The sequence below is a fragment of the Pristiophorus japonicus genome, chromosome 6 (assembly GCF_044704955.1).
Source record: "Pristiophorus japonicus isolate sPriJap1 chromosome 6, sPriJap1.hap1, whole genome shotgun sequence".
In the NCBI taxonomy this organism is placed as follows: Eukaryota; Metazoa; Chordata; class Chondrichthyes; family Pristiophoridae; genus Pristiophorus; species Pristiophorus japonicus.
Window position 1 is genome coordinate 231539472 of NC_091982.1, and position 24068 is coordinate 231563539.

Consider the following 24068-nt stretch of genomic DNA (forward strand, 5'->3'; position numbering starts at 1 on the left):
CCGACTGCTTTGTATCCAGTTAATGTAAGCAAAGACAGAAAGGCCAGCCTGAATGCCTAATCAGATTACTCATATTTTCTGTGACTGAAAAGCTTCATTAAAAAGGAACTAGTATTTTAATCGCCTTAATTTCCAAATATTCATTAATTACAGCAAGGAATTGCATAAAGAGTAATTTACATTCAAATGAAATAAAATGAATAGTTTTCTTTCTAGATTTAAAATGAAAGAACAGAAATGAGTTCTGTTCAGAAATCCTGCCCGTGTCCAGCGATTTAGGGCTTATTAAAATATTCCTTGGGAGAGGAAGAAAATTGAATCAATTTCTTGTGCACAGAATATATTAACAAAGGCCTAACATTTCAAAATTCAGGAATTAACATATATAATGACTGACATTCACACTTTCCTTCATATCTCTTTAAAGTAACTTTGCCATCAAGCAGAGGAATGTATTATGTATGAGAACGGCACTGGGCTGCAATCCTTAGCCAGAGTGAAACATAGAAACATAGAAAAGAGGAGCAGTAGTAGGCCATTCGGTCCTTCGAGCCTGCACCACCATTCAATATGATCATGGCTGATCCTCTATCTCAACACCATATTCCTGCTTTTTCCCCATACCCCTTGGTGTCTTTTGTTTCTAGAAATCTATCTATCTCCCGCTTAAATATATTCAGTGACTTGGCCTCCACATCCTTCTGTGGTAGAGAATTCCACAGGTTCATCACCCTCTGAGTGAAAAAATGTCTCCTCATCTCGGTCCTAAATTTCCTACCCCGTATCCTGAGACTGTGACCCCTTGTTCTAGACTTCCCAGCCCGGGGAAACATCCTCCCCACATTCAGTTTATCCAACCCAGTCAGAATTTTATTCGTTTCAATGAAATCCCCTCTCATTCTTCTAAACTCTAGTGAATACAGGCCTAGTTGACCCAATCTCTCCTCATACGACAATCTCTCCTCATACGACAGTCCTGCCATCCCAGGAATCAGTCTGGTGAACTTTCGCTGCACTCCCTCTATGGCAAATATATCCTTTCTTAGGTAAGGAGAGCAAAACTGCACGCAATACTCCAGGTGCGGTCTCACTAAGGCCCTGTATAACTGTCGTAAGACATCCTTGCTCCTGTACTCAAATCCTCCAAATTGGTGTTCTCTTGTGGTCACATATTAGTGAGTCTGCCAAACACTTAATCAAAAACAAAACGAATATCTATGTTGTGAATTTGAACATCCAAGAAACGAAGCTAAGACTCGGGTTGCCATCTCTGGTTGGACACATTGCCGGTTGTGTCATCCTATCACCTCCTGCCTCCAACCCCCACACTCCTGCCACTGGTCGGCCACCATGCCCATACTTGCAGCACATCGCCTGCCCCCGGAGAGAGCCTGGTCACCTATTACCCTCCCGGAAATAGCGAGCGGGTCAGGAACCCGCTCTCTTCCCGCCATCAGCCAGCCGCCTCGCGCATTTAACTCGGACGAGTTTGAAGGCGCGACATGAACCCGCTCGGCAGAGGCGGACAACCTCATTGAAATCATTAAATGCTTGTTGAGAAACTTTTCAGAGTGTATTTAACGTCAGCTTTTGACTTTAACTGCAGGAGCGCAGGATTCACGGAGGTCGGCTACCTCACCGGTGAAGGGGAGGCAGAAGCTCAGTGGCCATTGGTCAGTTCATTCATTGACAGCTGGGAAAAACACATAAATACTGCAACATTACACCTTATTACTTGCCTCGTAGAAAGACTATTGCTCACTCCATTTTGTCCACAGGTTTGGGTGCCAGCAGCGTGCAGGTCATTTTTGAAAGCTGGGAAGTAACTGTCACCACATTTCTAGTTACTATCACAACATTGAGGGATTGGCCCTCTGATCTCCACTTTACCTGCCATCTACTCTGTTATGTATGCAACCCCAGGCAACCTGTATAATACCACCACCAGAGGGCTTACCTGTTGGAGTCCCAGGGGATCCCAGCATCCCTTGTATATAAGCAGGCCACCCACGCTGTACCAACACTCTGGAGTCTAAATAAAGGAGCTAAGGTCACACTTACTCATTGTCTGCAGTAGTCAGTTGCATTACTTTATTATGAGTATAACATAATCCATCAGTATGGATGCTGCTTATACTGTCTCGTCTTGGTCTTCACAATCGGACCAAGCTGAGGCCCACCACCAACAACAAGAACCACAATAGCAGCAGCAACAACAGCCTTTTCCCCAACGCAGGAGAGAGGGCATCAGCGCAGGGCTGCACCATGCCGGAGGCGATACTCCCAACACAGGGTATACAGGCAGAGGATGAGCTTCCTCAACATGACAGAGCAGCAGTGCCAAAGGAGGCTCAGACTATCGCGCCAGGTCATCGCAGACATTTGCATATTGCTGGAGCAAGACCTGCAGCCCAGAGGAGCGGGTGGACATGACTTACCAGTGGCTGTCAAAGTCACCAGCGCCCTCAACTTCTTTGTCTCAGGCTCCTTCCAGGGATCTGCGGCAGACATTTGCGGCTGTCGGCCACCCACAGATGTATCACACAGGTCATCGATGCCCTGTTTGACAAGTCAGTCAGTTATATCAACTTTGCCGCTGATGAAGCCGGTGGTACTGAGTGGGCACGCGGCTTTGCCGCTCTGGCTGGCTTCCCACAGGTACAGGGCGTCATCAAATGCACACATGTGACCATCAGGACACCCCATCATCACCCAGGAGTATTTGTCAACCACAAGGGCTTCCACTCCCTCAATGTGCAGCTCATTTATAACCATCGGAAGATCATCATGCAGGTGTGCACCAGATTCCCTGGCAGCTATCACACCTCTTCCGTTCTGCGCCAGTCTACATGCTGGGTCTGTTTACTTTGGAACAGAGGAGGCTGAGGGAAGACCTGATAGAGGTGTATAAATTGATGAGGGGCCTATAGATGATAGAGTGGATAGGAAGGACCTGTTTCCCTTGGCAGAGGCGTCAACAACCAGGGGGCATAGACTTAAAGTAATTGGGGGGAGGTATAAAGGAGATATAAGGGAAATTTATTTACTCAGAGGGTGTTGGGTGTCTGGAACTCATTGTCTGAAAGGGTGGTAGAGGCAGAAACCCTCACCACATTTAAAAAGTACTTGGATGTGCACTTAAAATGCCGTAACCTACAGGGCTACGGACCGAGAGCTGGAAAGTGGGATTAGGCTGGATAGCTCTTGATCGGCCGGCGCAGACTCGATGGGCCAAAATGGCCTCCTTCCATGCTGTAACTCTCTATGATTCTATGGTTCCACCCTTCCTCAGCTCTTCACAGCTCCAAACAGACTTACCAGCTGGCTGCTTGGAGACCAGGGATATCCACTGAAGACGTGGCTGATGACACCCCTTGAGGAGGCCAAGTACTGAAGTAAGAAGCATTATAATGGCAGCCACATGTTCACCAGATGTGTCATAGAGCAAACAATAGGCAGTTCAGATGCCTTGACAGAGCTGGAGGAGCCCTTCAGTACACATCAGCCAGGGTCCAGCATCATCGGTGTCTGCTGCTGCTGCACAACACAGCACAGCAGCGAGGGTTGGGGCTGCTGGAGCAGCAAGACGCAGAGCGCACAGCCTCTTCACAGGAGGAGGAGCAGGACGATGAGGAGGGGGAGGAGGAGCAGATGGACAATGAGGATGAAGAGGGGGATGAGGAGGAGGAGCAGGTGGACGATGAGGATGAGGAGGGAGAGGAACCTGAGGTGGAGATGGCTCCAGCTATAGGGCATATTGCTGCCCGGCAGGCCCAGGATGGCCCCATCATGGCCAGATTTATTTCACTTGTTCCAATGCAGGCACATGACTGCCACATGCTGTATTAAGTCCCCACCATCCCCCGCCACTTCCCCCCCAACCCCAGCCCCAATAATACCATAAAGTCTTTCCACTCATCCAAAGCCCAGCAGGACCTGGGGGGACTTGCGCATGAAACACAAAAGAATAGTATATAGGTACAGCAAGTGATCAGGAAGGCAAATGTTATCTGGCCTTTATTGCAAGGGGATGGCGTATAAAAGCAGGGAAGTCTTGCTGTAGCTGTACAGGATATTGGTGAGGCCACACCTGGAATACTGCATGCAGTTTTGGTTTCCATATTTACGAAGGATATACTTGCTTTGGAGGCAATTTGGAAAAGGTTCACGAGGTTGATTCTGGGGATGAGGGGGTTGACTTATGAGGAAAGGTTGAGTCGGTTGGATCTCTACTCATTGGAATTCAGAAGAATGAGAGGTGATCTTATCGAAACGTATTAGATTATGAGGGAGCTTGACAAGGTGGATGCAGAGAGGATGTTTCCACTGATGGGGGAGACTAGAGCTAGAGGGCACGATCTTAGAATAAGGGGCCGCCCATTTAAAACAGAGATGAGGAGAAATTTCTTCTCTCAGAGGGTTGTAAATCTGTGGAATTCGCTGCTTCAAAGAGCTGTGGAAGCTGGGACATTGAATAAATTTAAGATAGAAATAGACAGTTTCTTAAACGATAAGGGTTAAGGGGTTATGGGGGGCGGGCAGGGAAGTGGAGCTGAGTCCATGATCAGATCAGCCATGATCTTATTGAATGGTGGAGCAGGCTCGAGGGGCTGTATGGCCTACTCCTGCTCCTACTTCTTTAGGTGGATAATGAGCTTCCCACAATAAAACACTCAGAGATGCAAAAGACAAGAAATGTTCCTGGAAAAGTCAGGTAGGTCCTACTTCATTAAAACCCAGGTGAGCGCTTAAACAAGGTTAAGTTGCTAAAGACAACACAAAACTAATACATACATTATAAAATTGGTGCGAGCCCCCAAAGTGTGGACCAAGTGAAATACAAGGTCGATGCACTGGCTTGTTGAACCACTTCGAACTAAGAGGAAAAAAAAGGGTTGTTGGGAGGAACGGACACAACGAAATTCTACACAAGTTTAAAATCCTTATACCCACTCTATCACCCATCCCCTCCTTTACACCTAGCTAGCCTAAGCTGACAGTTGGGAGAAGACTCCAGGGTGATACTCTCAGTTTCCTTTGACAGGTATAGTGGTCCCTCCTTAAATCGGATTTGCTCCAGTTATCCTCGGAGGTTGTATGGGCTCACAGTTGTGTTTCTTTTCGGCCGGGTGAGTTGTCGGTGTGGACTGGGGGGAATGTTGCCTCCCCCGGTCACCTCGGTCGTCGGTTGTCCAGTCGGTGGGCCTCGGAGCGCGGTCCTGGTGTGCGGCTCAGTTGCTTAGGGCAAGGTTGGGCCTGATCAATGCCTGATAGTCTGGCTGGCTATTGTGTCAGGGTCGGGACGCACCGAGGTGTTGGCCTTTCCTATTGTCTTTATGTACATGGGTAATGGGCTGGTGATAGGCCCTTCTCCTTGATTAAGATCCAGGTAAGCTGTCCTTTACAAAATGGGCCGTTTATTCCCCATTGGTCGAGGATTTCCTTGCTTCTGGCCTGGCTCGATTCACTGGTTTCCATTCTGCATTCCAACAGTTCTGGTCTCTTGCATTTCCCTGATTTTCATCATCCCGCCATTGGCAGCTGTGCCTTCAGCTGCCTGGGGCCCTAACCTCGGGAATTCCCTCTCTAAACTTCTCCACCTCTCCTACTTTGTAAGCGATCAGTCTACGGTTATTTCCCGAGGTTTTCGAGGCCTCACCGTAGGGTCCAAATACGTAAGGGTTTTTACTTGGCAGTGACTGGTACCAAATCGGCCCTGCCTTGCTTGCTGCGCTACGGTTTGGTTTTCCGCAGAGACCGGTGCCAATAAGTCTCTCACAGTTATCCAATCTGCTGTTTCTGATTTAACACTCGCTTATAGCAAGCAAACTAACCCTGTCCTTATGTTCGGGCGAAAAGAGTTACAACAGATTGTCTTATAGTGAGACAAGGACCAACGTTTCGAGTTCAAAATCACTCAAGGTTTATTACAGCAGATCAACACCTTCACTCCACTCGCCAGATGCTTGTGAAGTGGAACCACACAGTGCAGTAATACCCAGTAAAACAATGCATTTCCCTTGTTAGCCTTCCCCTGGGCTATACCCTCCCGGGACCCACCTAACTCTAAACCTCCCTCTGGTTTGGTTAGGGCACACTGACACCCCCTGCACTTTCGTGGATCAGTTGGTGAGCGTACAACTATTGAGGTCTCACCCAATCCGCCCTTCCTTGCTCGCTGGTCCTTCCTCAGTGGTTCGAATTCACAGCCCTGTGCTTGGCTGAAACATGTGAGATCCAGGTTGATGTTGAAGCCCGTCGAGTTGGAGAAGCGAGGCTTCACTCTGGGTCCTTATTCTCGAGGGGTGGACAAACGTGCCTTCACATAGGATGCAATAGAACGAAGATCGAGCTACCAAAACGCTCGACAGTTATACTCCTGTAATCCACAATTCTGGCTGGGTTTGGATGGTTCTGTTGCCTCTGGGGAACCTTGCTAGCTCCTTCAGGTCTTATTTTGTGCTATCTGAGATGTGCTGGGGTCAGAACAAAACCATCATCATCACAGGCAGTCCCTCGGAATCGAGGAAGACTTGCTTTCACTCTTAGCATGAGATCTTAGGTGGCTGAACAGTCCAATACGAGAACCACAGTCCCTGTCACAGGTGGGACAGACAGTCATTGAGGGAAAGGGTGGGTGGGACTGGTTTGCCGCATGCTCTTTCCACTGCCTGCACTTGATTTCTGCATGCTCTCGGCGACGATACTCAAGGTGCTCAGCACCCTCTCGGATGCACTTCCTCCACTTAGGGCAGTCTTTGGCCAGGGATTCCCAGGTGTCAGTGGGGATGTTGCACTTTATCAGGGAGGCTTTGAGGGTGTCCTTGTAATGTTTCCTCTGCCTGCTTTTGGCTCGTTTGCCGTGGACGAGTTCCTAGTAGAGCGTTTGCTTTGGGAGTCTTGTGTCTGGCATGCGAACTATGTGGCCTGCCAAGCGGAACTGATCAAATGTGGTCAGTGCTTCAATGCTGGGGTTGTTGGCCTGGACAAGGACGCTAATGTTTGTGCATCTGTCCTCCCAGGGGATTTGCAGGATCTTGCGGAGACATCGCTGGTGGTATTTCTCCAGCGACTTGAGGTGGCTACTGTACATGGTCCACGTCTCTGAGCCATACAGGAGGGCGGGTATTACTACAGCCCTGTAGACCATGAGCTTGGTGGCAGTTTTGAGGGACTGGTCTTCAAACACTCTTTTCCTCAGGCGGCCGAAGGTTGCACTGGCGCACTGGAGGCGATGTTGGATCTCGTTGTCAATGCCTGCTCTTGTTGACAGGAGGCTCCCAAGATAGGGGAAGTGGTCCATGTTGTCCAGGGCCACGCCGTGGATCTTGATGTCTGGGGGCGAGTGCTGTGCAGCGAGGACAGGCTGGTGGAGGACCTTTGTCTTACTAATGTTTAGCGTAAGGCCCATGCTTTCATACGCCTCGGTAAATATGTCGACTATGTCCTGGAGTTCAGCCTCTGTGTGTGTGCAGGCGCATACTGTAGCTCGACGACAGAGGTTGGAGTGGTCTTGGACCTGGCCTGGAGACGGCGAAGGTTGAACAGCTTCCCACTGGTTCTGTAGTTTAGTTCCACTCCAGCGGGGAGCTTGTTGACTGTGAGGTGGAGCATGGCAGCGAGGAAGACTGAGAAGAGGGTTGGGGCGATGACGCAGCCCTGCTTGACCCCGGTCCGGACGTGGATTGGGTCTGTGATGGATCTGTTGGTAAGGATCACGGCTTGCATGTCGTCATAGAGCAGGCAGAGGATGGTGATGTACTTTTGGGGGCATCTAAAACAGAGGAGGAGGCTCCTTAGACCCTTGTGGTTGACAGTGTCAAAGGCCTTTGTAAGGTCGAAGAAGGCCATGTATAAGGTCTGGCGCTGTCCCCTGCATTTTTCTTGCAGCTGTTGCACTGCAAAGATCATGTCCGTTGTGCCCCGGAGGGGATGAAATCTGCACTGCGATTCTGGGAGGAGCTCCTCGGCCACGGTGAGAAGACGGTTGAGGAGGACTCTAGCGATGACTTTCCCAGTGGTTGGTAGTAGGGAGATTCCTCTGTAGTTGCCAGAGTCGGACTTGTCCCCTTTTTTAAAGATGAACAAAGCCAGCCGATCGATGTCTGAAGGCTTCCCGAGTGAGTGTTAAATGGCTCACTATTCCTGATTGCTGGACCATTGTGGAGACAATACAGGTGTCGGTCTTGTCCAAGCACCTTGCTCTCTTCCCTCGACAGTCTGGCTCCACACACAAAAGAGTCTCTTGGCCTTCCTATAGTACCCAGCTCTGACGTCATTGGCCGCTGGCAGACCAGTGTTCAAATGAACATTTGAACAAACCCAGCTTCTCTCACCAGTTTGTGTGGGAGAGATCCGCCCCCACGTGTTTCTCCTAGCAACATGTTTCTTCCTAATCCAGACCAGCCACCTTGTGTCACAGTATTTCAACAGGGATATAAACACAACAGTCCAGAGTTGACTTTGTCGACTTACAACTTAAAGTTGCTCCTTAAAACTTACCTCTTTGACCAAGGTTTTGGTCACAAATCCGAATATCTCCTTATGTGGCTCGGTGTCAAATTTCATCTGCTAACACTCCTGTGACGCACCTTAGGAGGTTTTTACTACGTTAAAGGTGCTATATAAATGCAAGTTGTTGTAGTTGGGAAAAAACTTTACACCAAGAAATCCGGAGAGTACAGAATAATAGACATACTGAGAATTGGTGGTTCTGGAGATCTGGCACCTATTAGCCCAAGATCCAACATAGTTCCTCATTCGCTGTAGCAGTTCAGCTCTCATGCAGCTCAATGGACATCCCATCATCATCATAGAAGGTCCCTCGAACGAGGATGACTTGCTTCCACGAGTTCACAAATGTTTCGATGAAGGACCCGATGTTCCAGTCCTGAACTCCAGTTGAGGGGGTGGAAGGTGCCTGTGCGTGGATTTTTTTAACGTGTGGTGGCCGTTGCACACCAGCCACCACACGGGCTCGACAGAGCAAGGCCTTTATCCAGTGGCAAGGGTTAACCAGGACGACTGGAGACCTGCTCTGCTGCACGAACCCAGTGCACACACATATCGCAGTGTGGGCTGGCCCGTGCTGCCCCTGGGTCCTCGCCTCTTCTGGGCCCCATACCCTCATTCGCTGCACCTCCACCACAATCTCTCCCCGCTCCTCCACCACAAACATTCACTGCATCTCGCCACAAACACTCGCCGCTCATCCGCCCCGACTTTCCCACTCCTCTGTACCTGGGTCCTGCCGATGTTCCTGCCCATGCTCCAAAACGGCGACCAGAGTTTTGATGAGGTCACCCAGTCACCTATCTCAAAATCCTTGGAGCAGCTCGCGCTGGAGGTTGAAGTGGTACACTGCCCCAGCTCGCAGGTCGGGGGCGGAGGGGGGGGCTACGAAGAGCATAATCTTGATGCCATTGCAGAGCAGGAGGGTAATGGTGACAATGAGGAAATTAACCGAGGAGGTATTTCAGGCTGCGCTGGTGTTTCACCAGTTAATTCATAATTTTCACCATTGCCTCCCGCCCCACCCTGCTATAGCTTCAGGATTCTGCCCTCCTTGCTCCATAATCAATGGACATACTGAGGGAGTGTCCAACTGCAGGGCATATCTGCAGTAGGGAGAGATAACACAGTGGTCTCACAAGGCAATGGCATTAGATGTGCCAGGCAGTGAGTAGAGCTAGGCAGCCACAACTGCACCAGATGTGGTTGATCCAGATGCAGACCCATTGCAATCCACATGTAAGGTGGTCCATGCCCACCAGAGACCCAGTAGGTGGTCAGTCAGATTCTGCAGCCAGCTGAGCATATCCATTCTATTGTGTTCCTAGCACACATGAGGCTGCACACAGGGATGTTAAAGTAACAGTGACCTCAGTCTTTAAAAAGACACTCCAGAGTGAGGAACAGGCTTATATACAGTGCTCCCAAGGAATGCTTTACAGATACACGACATCATTCTCCCACCAAAGTCAAAGTGAAAACTATTTACAAGGTGAGGTGGTCGGGAGCCTTTCTTTCCCTGGTGGACTGCCTCGGTACAAATGTCTGTTCTGGTGTATTGGCTGTGCCCTCACCGGGCTGTTGTGTTGTTGGCCCTGCAGGGCTGCTAGGTGAGCCTGGCCTTGCTGGGCTGTTGGGCGTGATGGGTTCGATTTTTTGGTCCGACGTGGTGTCGTTGATCCTTTGGGTGTGTATTGTGGGTTCTCAAAAGGTGGTGTCTGCTGTGGGTTGTTCAGGGCAGTCTGTGAACCGCAGCCTCGTTTGGTCCAGGTGCTTTCTGCAAATTTGTCCATTGTCTAGTTTGACTACAAACACTTGGGACCATGTCCATAGTTTAGCACATACACAGGGTCATTCCGATCAATTTCCCGTGATACAGTGGCGCGACCATCTCTCTACCTGATCATGCAGGTTGGGGTGAACCAACGAGAGTCTGGTTTTAAGTGTCGTTTTCATGAGTAGCTCAGCCGGGGGCACCCCTGTGAGCGAATGGGGTCTCGAGTGGTAGCTGAGCAGTTCTCGGGACAGGCAGGTTTGGAGTGAGCCTTCTGTGACTCGTTTAAGGCTCTGTTTGATGGTTTGTACTGCCCGCTCTGCCTGCCCATTGGAGGCTGGTTTAAACAGGGCCGAGGTGACATGTTTGATCCCATTGCGGGTCATGAATTCTTTAAATTCGGCACTGGTAAAACATGGCCTGTTGTCACTGACCAGTATGTCAGGCAGGCCGTGGGTGGCAAACATGGCCCTCAGGCTTTCAATGGTGGCGGTGTCGGTGCTTCCCGACATTATTTCACATTCAATCCATTTTGAAAAAGCATCCACCACCACCAGGAACATTTTACCGAGAAACGGGCCCACATAGTTGACATGGATCCTCGACCATGGTCTGGAGGGCCAGGACCACAAACTTAGTGGTGCCTCTCTGGGCGCGTTGCTTAACTGACCACATATACTGCATTGCCGTACTCAGGACTCTAAGTCAGAGTCGATACCGAGCCACCACACGTGGGATCTGGCTATCGCTTTCATCATTACTATGCCCGGGTGAGTGCTGTGGAGATCCGAGATGAACGTCTCCCTGCCCTTTTTTGGTAGCACTACGTGGTTACTCCACAACAGGCAGTCTGCCTGAATGGACAGCTCGTCCTTTCGCCACTGGAATGGCTTGATTGGCTCTTCCATTTCAACAGGGATGCTGGCCCAGCTCCCATGCAGTACACAGTTTTTTACTAGGGACAGCAGAGGATCTTGGCTGGTCCAAGTCCTAATCTGGCGGGCCGTGACAGGTTTCTGCCCTGTACATTTCTGCTCACAAACACAATTCCAGTTAACTTATGAACATTGCTGGCACTTGTGTGCTGAGAGATTTGTTTGGTGTTATCACTGGTGGACATAAACACCTGTGCTATCGCAATGGCCTTACAGAGGGTCGGTGTCTCTACAGTCAAAAGTTTTCGTAGGATGCTCTCGTGGCCAATGCCCAGTACAAAAAAGTCTCTGAGCATTTGCTCCAGATAGCCATCAAACTCACATTGTCCTGCAAGTTGCCTTAGCTCGGCGACTTAGCTCGCCACTTCCTGACCTTCAGATCGCTGGCACGTGTAGAACCGATACCTCGCCATCGGCATGCTCTCCCTCGTGTTAAGATGCTCCCGCACCAGTGTACACAGCTCCTCATATGACTTATCTGTGGGTTTCACCGGAGTCTGAAGATTCTTCATGAGGCTGTAGGTCGGTGCCCCGCAGACTGTGAGGAGGACCGCTCTCCTTTTTGCAGCTCTTCCTTCTCCGTCCAGCTCGATGGCAGCAAAGTACTGGTCTAGCCGTTCGACATAGGCTTCCCAGTGCTCATCTTCCGAGAACTTCTCCAGGATGCCCACAGTTTGCTGCATCTTTGCGTTGAATTCGTATTCTCGTGGCCCGTTATTGTGTTCCTAACACAGATGAGACTGCACACAGTGAGGTTAAAGTAACAGTGACCTCAGTCTTTAATAAGACACTCCAAAGTGAGGAACAGGCCTTAGGGGCCGGCTTATATACAGTGCTCCCAAGGGATGATGGGATCCCTTGGGACTGCAGGGGATGAGCTCCCTGGTGGCAGAACATGGGAGTGCATGCTTTACAGATACACAACACATTCCTTTGATAAGGGAATGACTTAGAGGAAACTGTAGCTTAGGCATCACACGTCAAAAACAGGGGATCCATTGTGACAAATCATGCAGATCTTGCAGATACCATTGACACATCACTGAACTTTAGTTGGACATTGTGCTGAGCATTTACATTGTTTAAAATATCCGGCACTAAAAATGGGTATTGATGGTAGTGGAGAAAGTGTGCGGTCACATGTAGCACTAGTTGTTTTAGGGCAATTTATTTTATAGACCTGGACAAGATGTTTCATAAATGGAGCAGTTCAGGGGCTTTATTGAATGTATCTTGAATTAGTGCAAAGCACACTAATACCAGATACATCCCGATATGCCCCTAAGCTGCCCCATATATCAACAAGAAGAGCAACATCCTGATGCCATAGCAGAACAGGAGGGTAATGGTGACAATGAGGAAAGTAGCTGAGGAGGTATTTCAGGCTGCACTGGCATTTCACCAGATAATTCATCATTTTCACCATGGCCCCCCCCCCCACAACCCCCCCCTTACCCCGCCCTGCTGTGCTATAGCTTCAAGATTCTGCCCTCCTTGCTCCATAATCAGGCCTCTTTGCAGGTATAATGCCGATGTTTCTTGAGACCAAGGCCAAGGGGGTGGTGGGGGCGAGAACGCTGTGCTGAAATGAAACCCTGTCCTGTCAAGATGTCTGAAACATGGCTTCTAGATCCAAATGATATGCTTTATCATCATCCATGTGGTAGCATGGGGTGCACCTGTGCTTTGCATATGTCTGTGCTTTTTGCAAGAGTGTCGCTCGTCATGTCTGCAGAAGGCTCCCGTGGTCTCCCATGACCCGATCTTCACTTCTAATTCTTCTTTTAAATAAGGCTGGCACAAATGATTAGCGCAAAATAAAAGCATTGTGTGAGTGGCCACAGGCGGGCATCGACCTGCTTGTTCGGAGCTCCTGCGCAAAGACCAGTTTCACACTGACAGAGTCGAATCCCTTTCAGCCCATTGTATAATTATGCCTAGGGGCAGGACTAGCCACATGGGTGCAATCAGTGACTCCTTGCACTGTTGGACAACGAGAGGACCAGTAACATAGTACTAGTCTCATGCAAATGCTGCTGGTCACTGTCAGATGTGATGCTGGTGTTGGTCCTACTACATAATGCATCTGTCATTCCCATCGTGTGTCGGTGGAGAGGCATCTTACTCACACTGCACCTATCACCAGTGGTAGCTTAGAGGGAGCCGAAAGCATAAACATTGAGGGGCGTAGTGACCTTGATGTTAATTGGAAATGACGTACAGTTATGAAATCTTGCCCTCGGGTGCTCCGACTAGAGATAGTACAGTTCTGTCACTTTTACCCTGCTAAGTCCTAGCCCCTTGAGGCCCAATCTTTTTAGTCAATCCCAAGTCGAGGTGCTTGGGATGTGTAGTGTAGCCTTGCGTGCCACCCGCTTTACTCCTTGCATGCCCTCTGACATCTCAAGCAGCGTCCGACTGCTCCGCTTGGCCTTCCTCAGCCAAGTCCAGTACCAGGAGTGCACTGAATGCAGCCATCATTGCAGAGAGGTTTCAGCATTACTGAGCTCCACGATGCAGCGTTCACCTGTCACTACAGACAAGTGACTTGCTGCAATGTGACCTGTTAGGAATGCAGTGCACGTGCGAATACTGAGGGTAGATTTGGGGAATGTGCACCCTGGTACGGAGCTTCAATACATAGAAACATAGAAACATAGAAAATAGATGCAGGAGTAGGCCATTCAGCCTTTCGAGCCTGTACCACAATTCAATATGATCATTGCTGATCATGCAACTTCAGTACCCCATTTCAGCTTTCCCTGCATACCCCTTGATCCCTTTAGCCGTAAGGGCCACATCTAACTCCCTTTTGAATATATCTAATGAACTGGACTCAACAACTTTCTGTGGTTGAGAATTTCACAGGTTCACAATTCTCTGAGTGAAGAAGTTTCTCCTCATCTCGGTCCTAAATTGCTTACCCCTTATCCTTAGACTGTGACCCCTGGTTCTGGACTTCCCCAACAGCGGGAACATTCTTCCTGCCCTACTGAGGTGAATGATCAGCCATGATTTTATTGAATGGTGGTGCAGGCTCGAAGGGCCGAATGGCCTACTCCTATTTTCTATGTTTCTATGTTTAAACTGTCCAATCCCGTCAGAATTTTATATGTTTCTATGAGATCCCCTCTCATTCTTCTAAATTCCAGTGAATATAAACCTAGTCGATCCAGTCTTTCTTCATATGTCAATCCTGCCATCCCGGGAATCAGTCTAGTGAACCTTCGCTGCATTCCCTCAATAGCAAAAATGTCCTTCCTCAGATTAAGAGACCAAAACTGTGCACAATATTCAAGGTGTGGCCTCATCAAGGCCCTGTGCAACCGCAGTAAGACCTCCCTGCTCCGATACTCAAATCCTCTAGCTATGAAGGCCTGCTGTACCTGCATGCCAACTTTCAATGGTTGATGTACGATGACATCCAGGTCTCATTGTACCTCCCCTTTTCCTAATCTGTCACCATTCAGATAATAATCTGCCTTCCTGTTTTTGCCACCAAAGTGGATAACCTCACATTTATCTACATTATACTGCATCTGCCATGCATTTGCCCACTCACCTAACCTGTCCAAGTCACCCTGCAGCCTCTTAGCATCCTCTTCACAGCTCACACAGCCACCCAGCTTAGTGTCATCTGCAAACTTGGAGATATTACATTCATTTCCTTCATCTAAATCATTAATGTATATTGTAAATAGCTGGGGTCCCAGCACTGAAACTTGCGGTACCCCACTAATCACTGCCTGCCACTCTGAAAAGGACCCGTTTATTCCTACTCTTTGCTTCCTGTCTGCCAACCAGTTCTCTATCCACGTCAGTACATTACATCCAATACCATGTGCTTTAATTTTGCATACGAATCTCTTGTGTGGGAGCTTTTCAAAAGCCTTTTGAAAGTCCAAATACACCACATCCACTGGTTCTCCCTTGTCCACTCTACTAGTTACATCCTCAAAAAATTCTAGAAGATTTGTCAAGCATGATTTCCCTTTCATAAATCCATGCTGACTTGGACCAATCCTGTCACTGCTTTCCGAATGCGCTTAATTTCCCTAACACAATTTCCTGACCAATAAGCATTTCCTTCAGTTTCTCCTTCTCGCTAGACCCTTGGTCCCCTAGTATTTCCGGAAGGCTATTTATGTCTTCCTTAGTGAAGATAGAACCAAAGTATTTGTTCAATTGTTCTGCCATTTCTTTGTTCCCCATTATAAATTCACCTGATTCTGACTGCAAGGGACCTACATTTGTCTTCACTAATCTTTTTCTCTTCACATATCTTTAGAAGCTTTTGCAGTCAGATTTATGTTCCCTGCAAGCTTACTCTCATACTCTATTTATCCCCTCCTAATTAAACCCTTTGTCCTCCTTTGCTGAATTCTAAATGTCTCCCAGTCCTCAGGTTTGCTGCTTGTTCTGGCCCATTTATATGCCTCTTCCTTGTATTTAACACGATCCCTAATTTCCCTTGTTAGCCACGGTTCAGCCACCTTCCCCGTGTTATTTTTACTCCAGGCAGGAATGTACAATTGTTGAAGTGCATCCATGTGATCTTTAAATGTCTGCCATTGCGTATCCACCGTCAACCCTTTAAGTATCATTCGCCAGTGTATCCTAGCCAATTCACATCTCATACCATCGAAGTTACCTTTCTTTAAAATCAGGACCGTAGTCTCTGAATTAACTGTGTCATTCTTCATCCTAATGAAGAATTCTACCATATTATGGTCACTCTTCCCCAAGGGGCCTCGCACAACAAGATTGCTAATTAATCCTCTCTCGTTACCAGTCTAGGATGACCAGCTTTCTCGTTGGTTCCTCGACATATTGGTCGAGAAAACCATCCCTTATACACTCCAGGAATTTCGCTATCTCTCTTAAACGGAATGTAGAAAGTTAAGCTTGAGCTAGAAATTCGTTTGGATAGTGCCCCTCGCGATGGGCACCACCAGGGCGCTAAAGGTTTTGCAGCCGTGAGCGCCCGCATTTGAGCTGCTTGGAAAATTCAGTGTGCCAGTATCGGCGGCGCTGAGGAGTATCACCCAGAGCGTAGTGCCAGTGTGCAACGCCCCCAGTATCGCCACGGCTGCAATATTTGTTTCGTGCTGCACCCGTAGCGCCCCCGAGTGACGCCGCCAGAGAAAGCTGGCGTGCAGAGCGGTCCCTGGGTGCTAAGGGAAAGAATGACTGCATGAGGTAAGTGTGATTGATATTTTATTTTTTGCGATTTAGCTTTATTTGTGGCGAGTAATGAATCGGGAATGTTTTGTGTGTTTTTTGTTGCGATTCTTTTTTTTGCAGCGAGACCTCTCTCAGGGTGTTACCAGGCTGGCTCTTTAGCACGGGATATTTAGTTGCTCACCCGGCCCAACGCCCCAAGAGAAGTATGGAACACCTCCCAGCACTCCATTCCACTGTCAGGGCGCAACCACTGAATTTTTTGGCTGCCGTCGCAAACCATTTTCCGGCACTAAATTTAGTGACCGCCCTACATTCGCTCCTGAAAAAAACCTTCAACCGAATTTCCAGCCCAAGGTGATGTATAAGCACGTACTGTTGTACAACTACCATTCATTTTTCTGCTGTACTTTACTGAGGCCTCAATTAGCTTCCCGAGGGAGACTCTTCATGCTATTCTACACAATGTGAACCAGATTATTATTGTCTGTTTACTGTCCTGTATGTTCAGTATTACAAAGGTCATGAATATAACTACACACAGTGGTCTGATTCAAATCCAATGCTTACCATGAATCGTTATTGGGACATCAATATGGGAATAATTAGAATTTAGCACATACATAGGAGGTCATATAACAGTGTGATTTCTTTGTTATGGTGATAATACTGAATCATCATCATCATAGGCAGTCCCTCGGAATCGAGGAAGACTTGCTTCCGCTCTTAAAATGAATCCTTAGGTGGCTGAACAGTCCAATACGAGAGCCACAGTCCCTGTCACAGGTGGGACAGACAGTCATTGAGGGAAAGGAAGGGTGGGACAGGTTTGCCGCACACTCTTTCCGCTGCCTGCGCTTGATTTCTGCATGCTCTTGGCGATGAGACTCGAGGTGCTCAGTGCTCTCCCGGATGTACTTCCTCCACTTCCTCCATAATACTGAAACACTGAAGTCAACAGCAATAAATTAACAGGAAGTACCCCATGTTTATTACAATGAGAATGATTATAATACCAACTGAGGTATCTCAATAAGAGAGCTTTAATCGATGACTTATCAGCTGGGAAGCTGAACTCGATGGTCCTGAAGATAGGAGTGGGTAATTGTGATTCCATTTATGATAGTGGGTATGGGGATTCTCTTCGAAGAGATGTGTGGACTACATGTGGATCATCATCATCATAGGCAGTCCCTCGGAATCGAGGAAGACTTGCTTCCACTCTTAAAATGAGTTCTTAGGTGGCTGAACAGTCCAATACGAAAACCACAGTCTCTTCACAGGTGGGACAGGTAGCCGTTTCGGATGCCCCCAAAAGTGTGTCACCATCCTCCACTTGCTCCACGATGACATGCAAGCCGTGATCCTTACCAATGGATCCATTACAGACCCAATCCACGTCCGGACCGGGGTCAAACAGGGCTGCGTCATCACCCCAACCTTCTTCTCAAACTTCCTCTCCGCCATGTTCCACCTCACAGTCAGCAAGCTCCCCGCTGGAGTGGAACTAAACTAGAGAACCAGTGAGAAGCTGTTCAACCTTCGCTATCTCCAGGCCAGGTCCAAGATCACCGCAACCTCTGTTGTCGAGTTACAGTACGCGGACGACGCTTGCGTCTGCGCACATACAGAAGCTGAACTCCAGGACATAGTCGACGTATTTACTGAGGCGTACGAAAGCATGGGCCTTACGCTAAGTATGGATAAGGAGGCATCAGAAGCAGAAAAGACATCTTGCTCCAACATCTTGAATAGACACACCAGTCTCTCCACTCCCAGGTCTGCCATGCCATTATCTTTCAGTGTCAGTGGCAGTGGAGGGAAGAATGATTTAAATGCAGCAATCACCATTGATTTTAATCAGGGTTGGAGCTATGATCATTACCATCTCGGTGTTTTCTGCGCGGGGTAATAGCGGAGCCGCTCAAAGGTCCCAGGAAATTATGGGGCACATTAAGTAATGGCATAATTCACTGATTTCACATCATTTCCTGAAATAGAATAATGATGTGTGCTGTCAGCAAATTCTGCGGCATTATTAAAAATCTTGCACCTGACATGCACTTCTTGTCCATAAACCTTACTTTCTGTTGCCAGCATTTTTGGCCATGCCTTTGTGTCAACGTAAACCATTGTGAACTGCTATGTGAACATTTCCCATTAATATTATCTACTTCAATGGTCATAGATTGCTCGACCAGTCTGTGTCATTTTGCCTCAATAAGCCAACACGCTTAACCACTGGGCACCCCTTTAAAATAAGAACATAAGTGTTGAGTCCTCAACTCTTAAACATAATCACACGAGGCACGTACTGCAGACACACTCACTCTGTGACCTTCACCTTTATTCCCTAGACCAAGCAGTTCTGGCCCTGCGAGGGACCTCCCCTTATATACCTGAATCTCCAGGTAAGGAGTGTCTCCCACAAGTACACCCCCTGTGGTCAAGGTGTGCATTTCTAGTAAGTATGTACAGTATGTAGTGGTTACATGAGGGTTACAATTGTATAAGGGTTACAGTAGTATGCTGGTTACATACATGACATCACCTCCCACTCACGTCTTTTTGACTCAAAGGTTAAGTCTATCAGGTGATCGACACTCTCTCGTGGAGCGCCGCAGTTGAGGCTCTGGTGGCTGAGCCTTGGCATGCGTTTCTGTCACCTGAGGTGATTCCGGCCTGTCCGGCCTGGCCGCAGGGACTGTGCATGCTGGTGATTGTCCTTGTTGCTCGTCCACTGGCAGTGGTGTGGTTGACATCTCATGCTCTTCTTCATGTTCATCAGTGTCTATGCTGAACCTTTTCTTTACTTGGTCCAAGTGTTTGCGGCATATCTGCCCATTATTGAGTCTGACCACTATGACCCTGTTTTCCTCTTTACCAATTACGGTGCCCTCCAGCCACTTGGGTCCCAATGCATGGTTAAGTACAAATACCGGATCATCCATTTCTATACACCTCTCCCTTGAGTTACAATCGTGGAACTCGGTTTGGGACTGGCGCTTGCCCTCAACAATGTCTACCATATTGGGTGGATGAGGGACAGCCACGTTTTGAGCGTACGTTTCATGAGGAGTTCAACTCCCATGAGCGAGTGCGGCCGAGACCTATAGACCAGTAGGCACGATAGGCGGTACTGCAGAGAGGGTCCTTGGGTGCGGCGCATGCCTTGCTTTATGACTTGGACCGCACGTTCCGCCTGGCCATTGGAAGCCGGCTTGAACGGTGCCGTCCGGACATGCTTGATGCCATTATCCGACATAAACTCCTGGAATACATGGCTGGTGAAACACGGGCCATTGTTGCTGTCCAGAATGTCCGGTAAGCCGTGGGACGCGAAAACCGTGCACAGGCTCTTCACGGTGATGGATGTCGTGCAGGAGTTTAATATGATGCACTCGATCCATTTCGAGTATGCATCGACAATTATCAAGAACATTTTCCCCATGAACGGGCCTGCATAGTCCACGTGAATGCGTGACCAAGGCTTGGTGGGCCAGGGCCACGGGCTGAGCGGGGCCTCCCTGGGGGCATTGCCCAGCTGGGCACACATCGTGCACCTGCGAACCCAGTGTTCCAGGTCTGAGTCAATCCCTGGCCACCATAAATGTGACCGGGCAATGGCCTTCATTAACACGATGCCAGTGTGCTCGCTGTGGAGTTCCCTGATGAATGCTTCCCTCCCCTTCTGGGGCATGACCACTCGGCTGCCCCATAGCAGGCCGTCGGCTTGGATGGAGAGCTCATCCATCCGTCTCTGAAATGGTCTGAACGGTCTCGGGGCACGCTCCATGCGTGGGCACCCAATTCCCCGTCAGGACACATTTCTTTATCATGGATAGGAGGGGGTCCCTGTTGGTCCAGAGTTTGATCTGGCGGGCTGTGATGGGGGAGCCTGCGGTGTCAAAAGCCTCAACGGCCATGACCATCTCAGCGCTTTGCTCCGCTGTCCCCTCGGTGGTGGCCAGTGGAAGCCTGCTGAGCGCGTCAGCGCAGTTTTCGGTGCCTGGCCAATGCCGTATGGTGTAGTCATACGCAGCCAGTGTGAGAGCCCATCGCTGTATGCAAGCTGACGCATTTGCATTGACCTCCTTGCTGTCGAACAACAGGGATGTTAATGGCTTGTAGTCCGTTTCTAACTTGAACGGTCTGCCGAAAAGGTATTGGTGCATTTTTTTCACACCATAAACGCAAGCGAGTGCTTCCTTTTTGACCATGCCATACCCACGCTCTGCCTGGGAGAGCAACCTGGAGCATAAGCCACCGGTTGGAGTTGTCCGTCTCCATTACCCTGCTGCAACACACACCCAACTCCGTATGATGATGCATCGCATGTTAAAACTAGTTTTTTACAAGGGTCATACAACGTTAACAGTTTGTTAGAACAAAGCAGGTTCCGCGCTCTGTTGAAAGCCCGTTCTTGACAGCCCCCCCAAAACAATTCACAGCCCTTATGCAGGAGCACGTGTAACGGCTCCAACAATGTGCTTAAGTTCGGCAGGAAGTTCCCGAAATAGTTCAAAAGTCCCAGGAACGATCGCAACTTCGATGTGTTGCAGGGCCGGGGCGCACAACGGATCGCCTCCGTTTTGGATTCGGTAGGCCGGATCCCATCTGCGGCAACCCTCCTGCCCCAAAAACTCGACCTCTGGGGCCAAAAACACACACTTGGTCTTCTTCAGCCACGGGCCTACCCCGTTCAGTCTGCGTAGCACCTCCTCCAGGTTGTGGAGGTGTTCCTCGGTGTCTCGACCCGTTATTAGGATGTCGTCCTGGAATACAATTGTGCCTGGAATGGATTTCAGCAAGCTTTCCATGTTTCTCTGAAAGATGGCGGCCACTGAATGGATGCAAAAAGGATACCTGTTGTAGATGAATAAACCCTTGTGCGTCATGATGGTGGTCAGAAGCTTGGATTCTTCAGCCAGTTCCTGAGTTATGTCGGCTGAAGTGAGGTCCAATTTAGTGAACAGCTTGCCACCTGCCAATGTGGCAAAAAGGTCCTCCGCCCTTGGGAGCGGGTATTGGTCCTGCAGGGACACCCGGTTGATGGTGGCCTTTTAGTCACCGCAGATCCTAACCGAGCCGTCCGCTTTAAGGACAGGAATAATGGGGCTTTCCCAGTCACTAAATTCCATGGGCGAAATTATGCCCTCTCTGAGCAGCCTGTCCAATTCACTTTCAATTTTCTCACGCATCACATACGGCACCGCTCTGGTTTTGTGGTGCACTGGTCTGGCGTCTGGGGTGATGCGTATAACTACTTTTGTGCCCTTGAACGTTCCGACACAGGGTTGAAACAGTGACCCGAATTTTTGTAGTACCTGTGAGCATGAGCTTCGCTCCACAGATGAAATGGCGTGCACATCCCCCCATTTCCAGTTCATCTCAGCTAGCCAGCTCCTGCCCAAAAGCGCGGGGCCATTTCCCGGAACAATCCAGAGTGGCAGCCGGTTCTGTGACCCATTGTGTGTTACCACCATGTTTTCACTGCCTAGCACTGGAATGATCTCTTGGGTGTACGTCCATAGCTGTGTATTAATTCGTTCCAGTTTGGGCCTGCTAGTTCTGTGTGGCCATAGTTTCTCAAATTGTTGTGCACTCATGAGGGACTGGCTAGTTCCCATGTCCAGCTCCATGCACACCGGGATGCCATTCAATAAAACTTTCATCATCATGGGTGGTGTTTTGGTGTATGAGCTGTGAACATCAGCCACATGAACCCGCTGAACTTCAGCATCCATGGCTTTACCCCAGGTATTGTCCTGCACTGCAAGCCCCTCGCCTGATTCCTCTGTTTCATAGATTAGCCTCGATACCGGCTGTTTGCAAACCCTAGCCAAATGTCCTCTGGCATTACAATTCCTACAGCCGAACTGCTGAAATTTCCAGCTTTTCGCATAATGTCTGCCCCCGCATCTCCAGCATTGGCTGAGATTGTTGTTCACTAAAGGACAGTTAGCAGGCATTCCTCTCTAATTGTTCCCTTGGTTGTTTCTAAACACTCTGATGGTGGGTGTTAATGGTCCCCTTGATGCCGTGAATTGCCGCTCCCCTCTCCATTGTCCCTGACGGTGGCCCACTTTAGAGTCGGTTTCAGTTTGGGCAGTTTCAAAATGCCTTTGTCTGACTGCTGCAGTTTCAAAATGCCTTTGCCTGACTGCAAGATCTTGAGCCACGTTTATCACATTAATTCCTTGGTCCGTCGCCACGTTGGACCCAGGACTACTCGCGTAAATTAGCCTGGTCTCTTCTTGCAGTGCTGAGGGAGTGCTGCACTGTCAGAGGTGCCATCTTTCAGATAAGAACTTAAACCACGGCCGCATCTGCTCTCTCTGGTGTATATAAAAGATCCCATGGCACTATTTCGAAGAAGAGCAGGGAAGTTATCCCTGGTGTCCTGGCCAATATTCATCCATCAATCAACATCACGAAAACAGATTATCTGGTCATTATCACAGTGCTGTTTGTGAGATGTCGCCGTGTGCAAATTGGCTGCTGCGTTTTCTACATTACAAAAGTGACTTCAGTTGAAAAGTACTTTATTGACTGTAAAGCGCTTTGGTGCATCTTGAGGTCATGAAAGGTGCTGTATAAAAGCACGTCGTTCTTTAACGACGAACGACACTCAAGCTAAACTAGAGACGTTCTTTTGTGCTGACCTCAAACCTAAGATCCTATTCTGTTCAGTTGTGCATATTGCATAAAGATGTCATGAAACCTAGTTAAGTGCTTGACCCTCCCTTTGTAGATCATTTACTGTGACATAAATTCGTGTTGTAGATGTGTGTTATGGTCCTTTCTCAGTCTCTTCATGTGCCACACAGAGAGCTGGGTGTGCCTTTACAGCAGGAACTGGGAAACCGACTGCCTGGTAAATTGCAGAATGATCTACACAAACAAAATAAAACTGCAGGGGTTTGTGCCAGTGTTTCTGTGTGGGACTTGTTGCTGGTCCGGAAGCAGCAGTGACGGCTGATCTAGCAGCAACAGGGTTATTCTGTAATTCTGCACTCAAACAGCACGCTGGCACTCACAGAACAACACTGGCAACCAGAACTAGCTATGTGCAATGATTCTTTAAATAATGCAAGTACCTTTCGAGGGAAAAGCTATCCTCTGAAATGCACTTAGCATCATAAGGGAATATAACTTGGAGTGGTTTAATGATTTCAGTGTGATTGCAATCGCCATTCACTGAGATTTGGACTGTTATCTACAGTGTTGAATGAAGCAGTGCCATTAAGTGTTTCATATTTAAAGTCACAAGATCCCATATGTGTTGGAATATTAGCCTAGAATTTACTGCTGACAGCGCAGGGCTTTGGGAAAAGCGCGGAGTGGGAACGGGGCTAATTGGTCAGCTCTTACAAAGATCACAGGCACAGTTGGCCAAATGGCTTCCTTCTGTGGATTTTGATTCGATGATATTACTGTACCTACTCCTGCACCTATTTTCTATGTTTCTATGTTTCTATCACTCAAAGCATTTCTTTGACATTTCTTAGTCTACTATTTTAATGCAGGCATTAACCCTTTTACAATAAACAGGTTAAGAACATAAGAACATGAAATAGGAGCAGGAGTAGGCCATATAGCTCATTGAGCCTGCTCCACCATTCAATAAGATCATGGCTGATCTGATCTTTCCCTCAACTCCACTT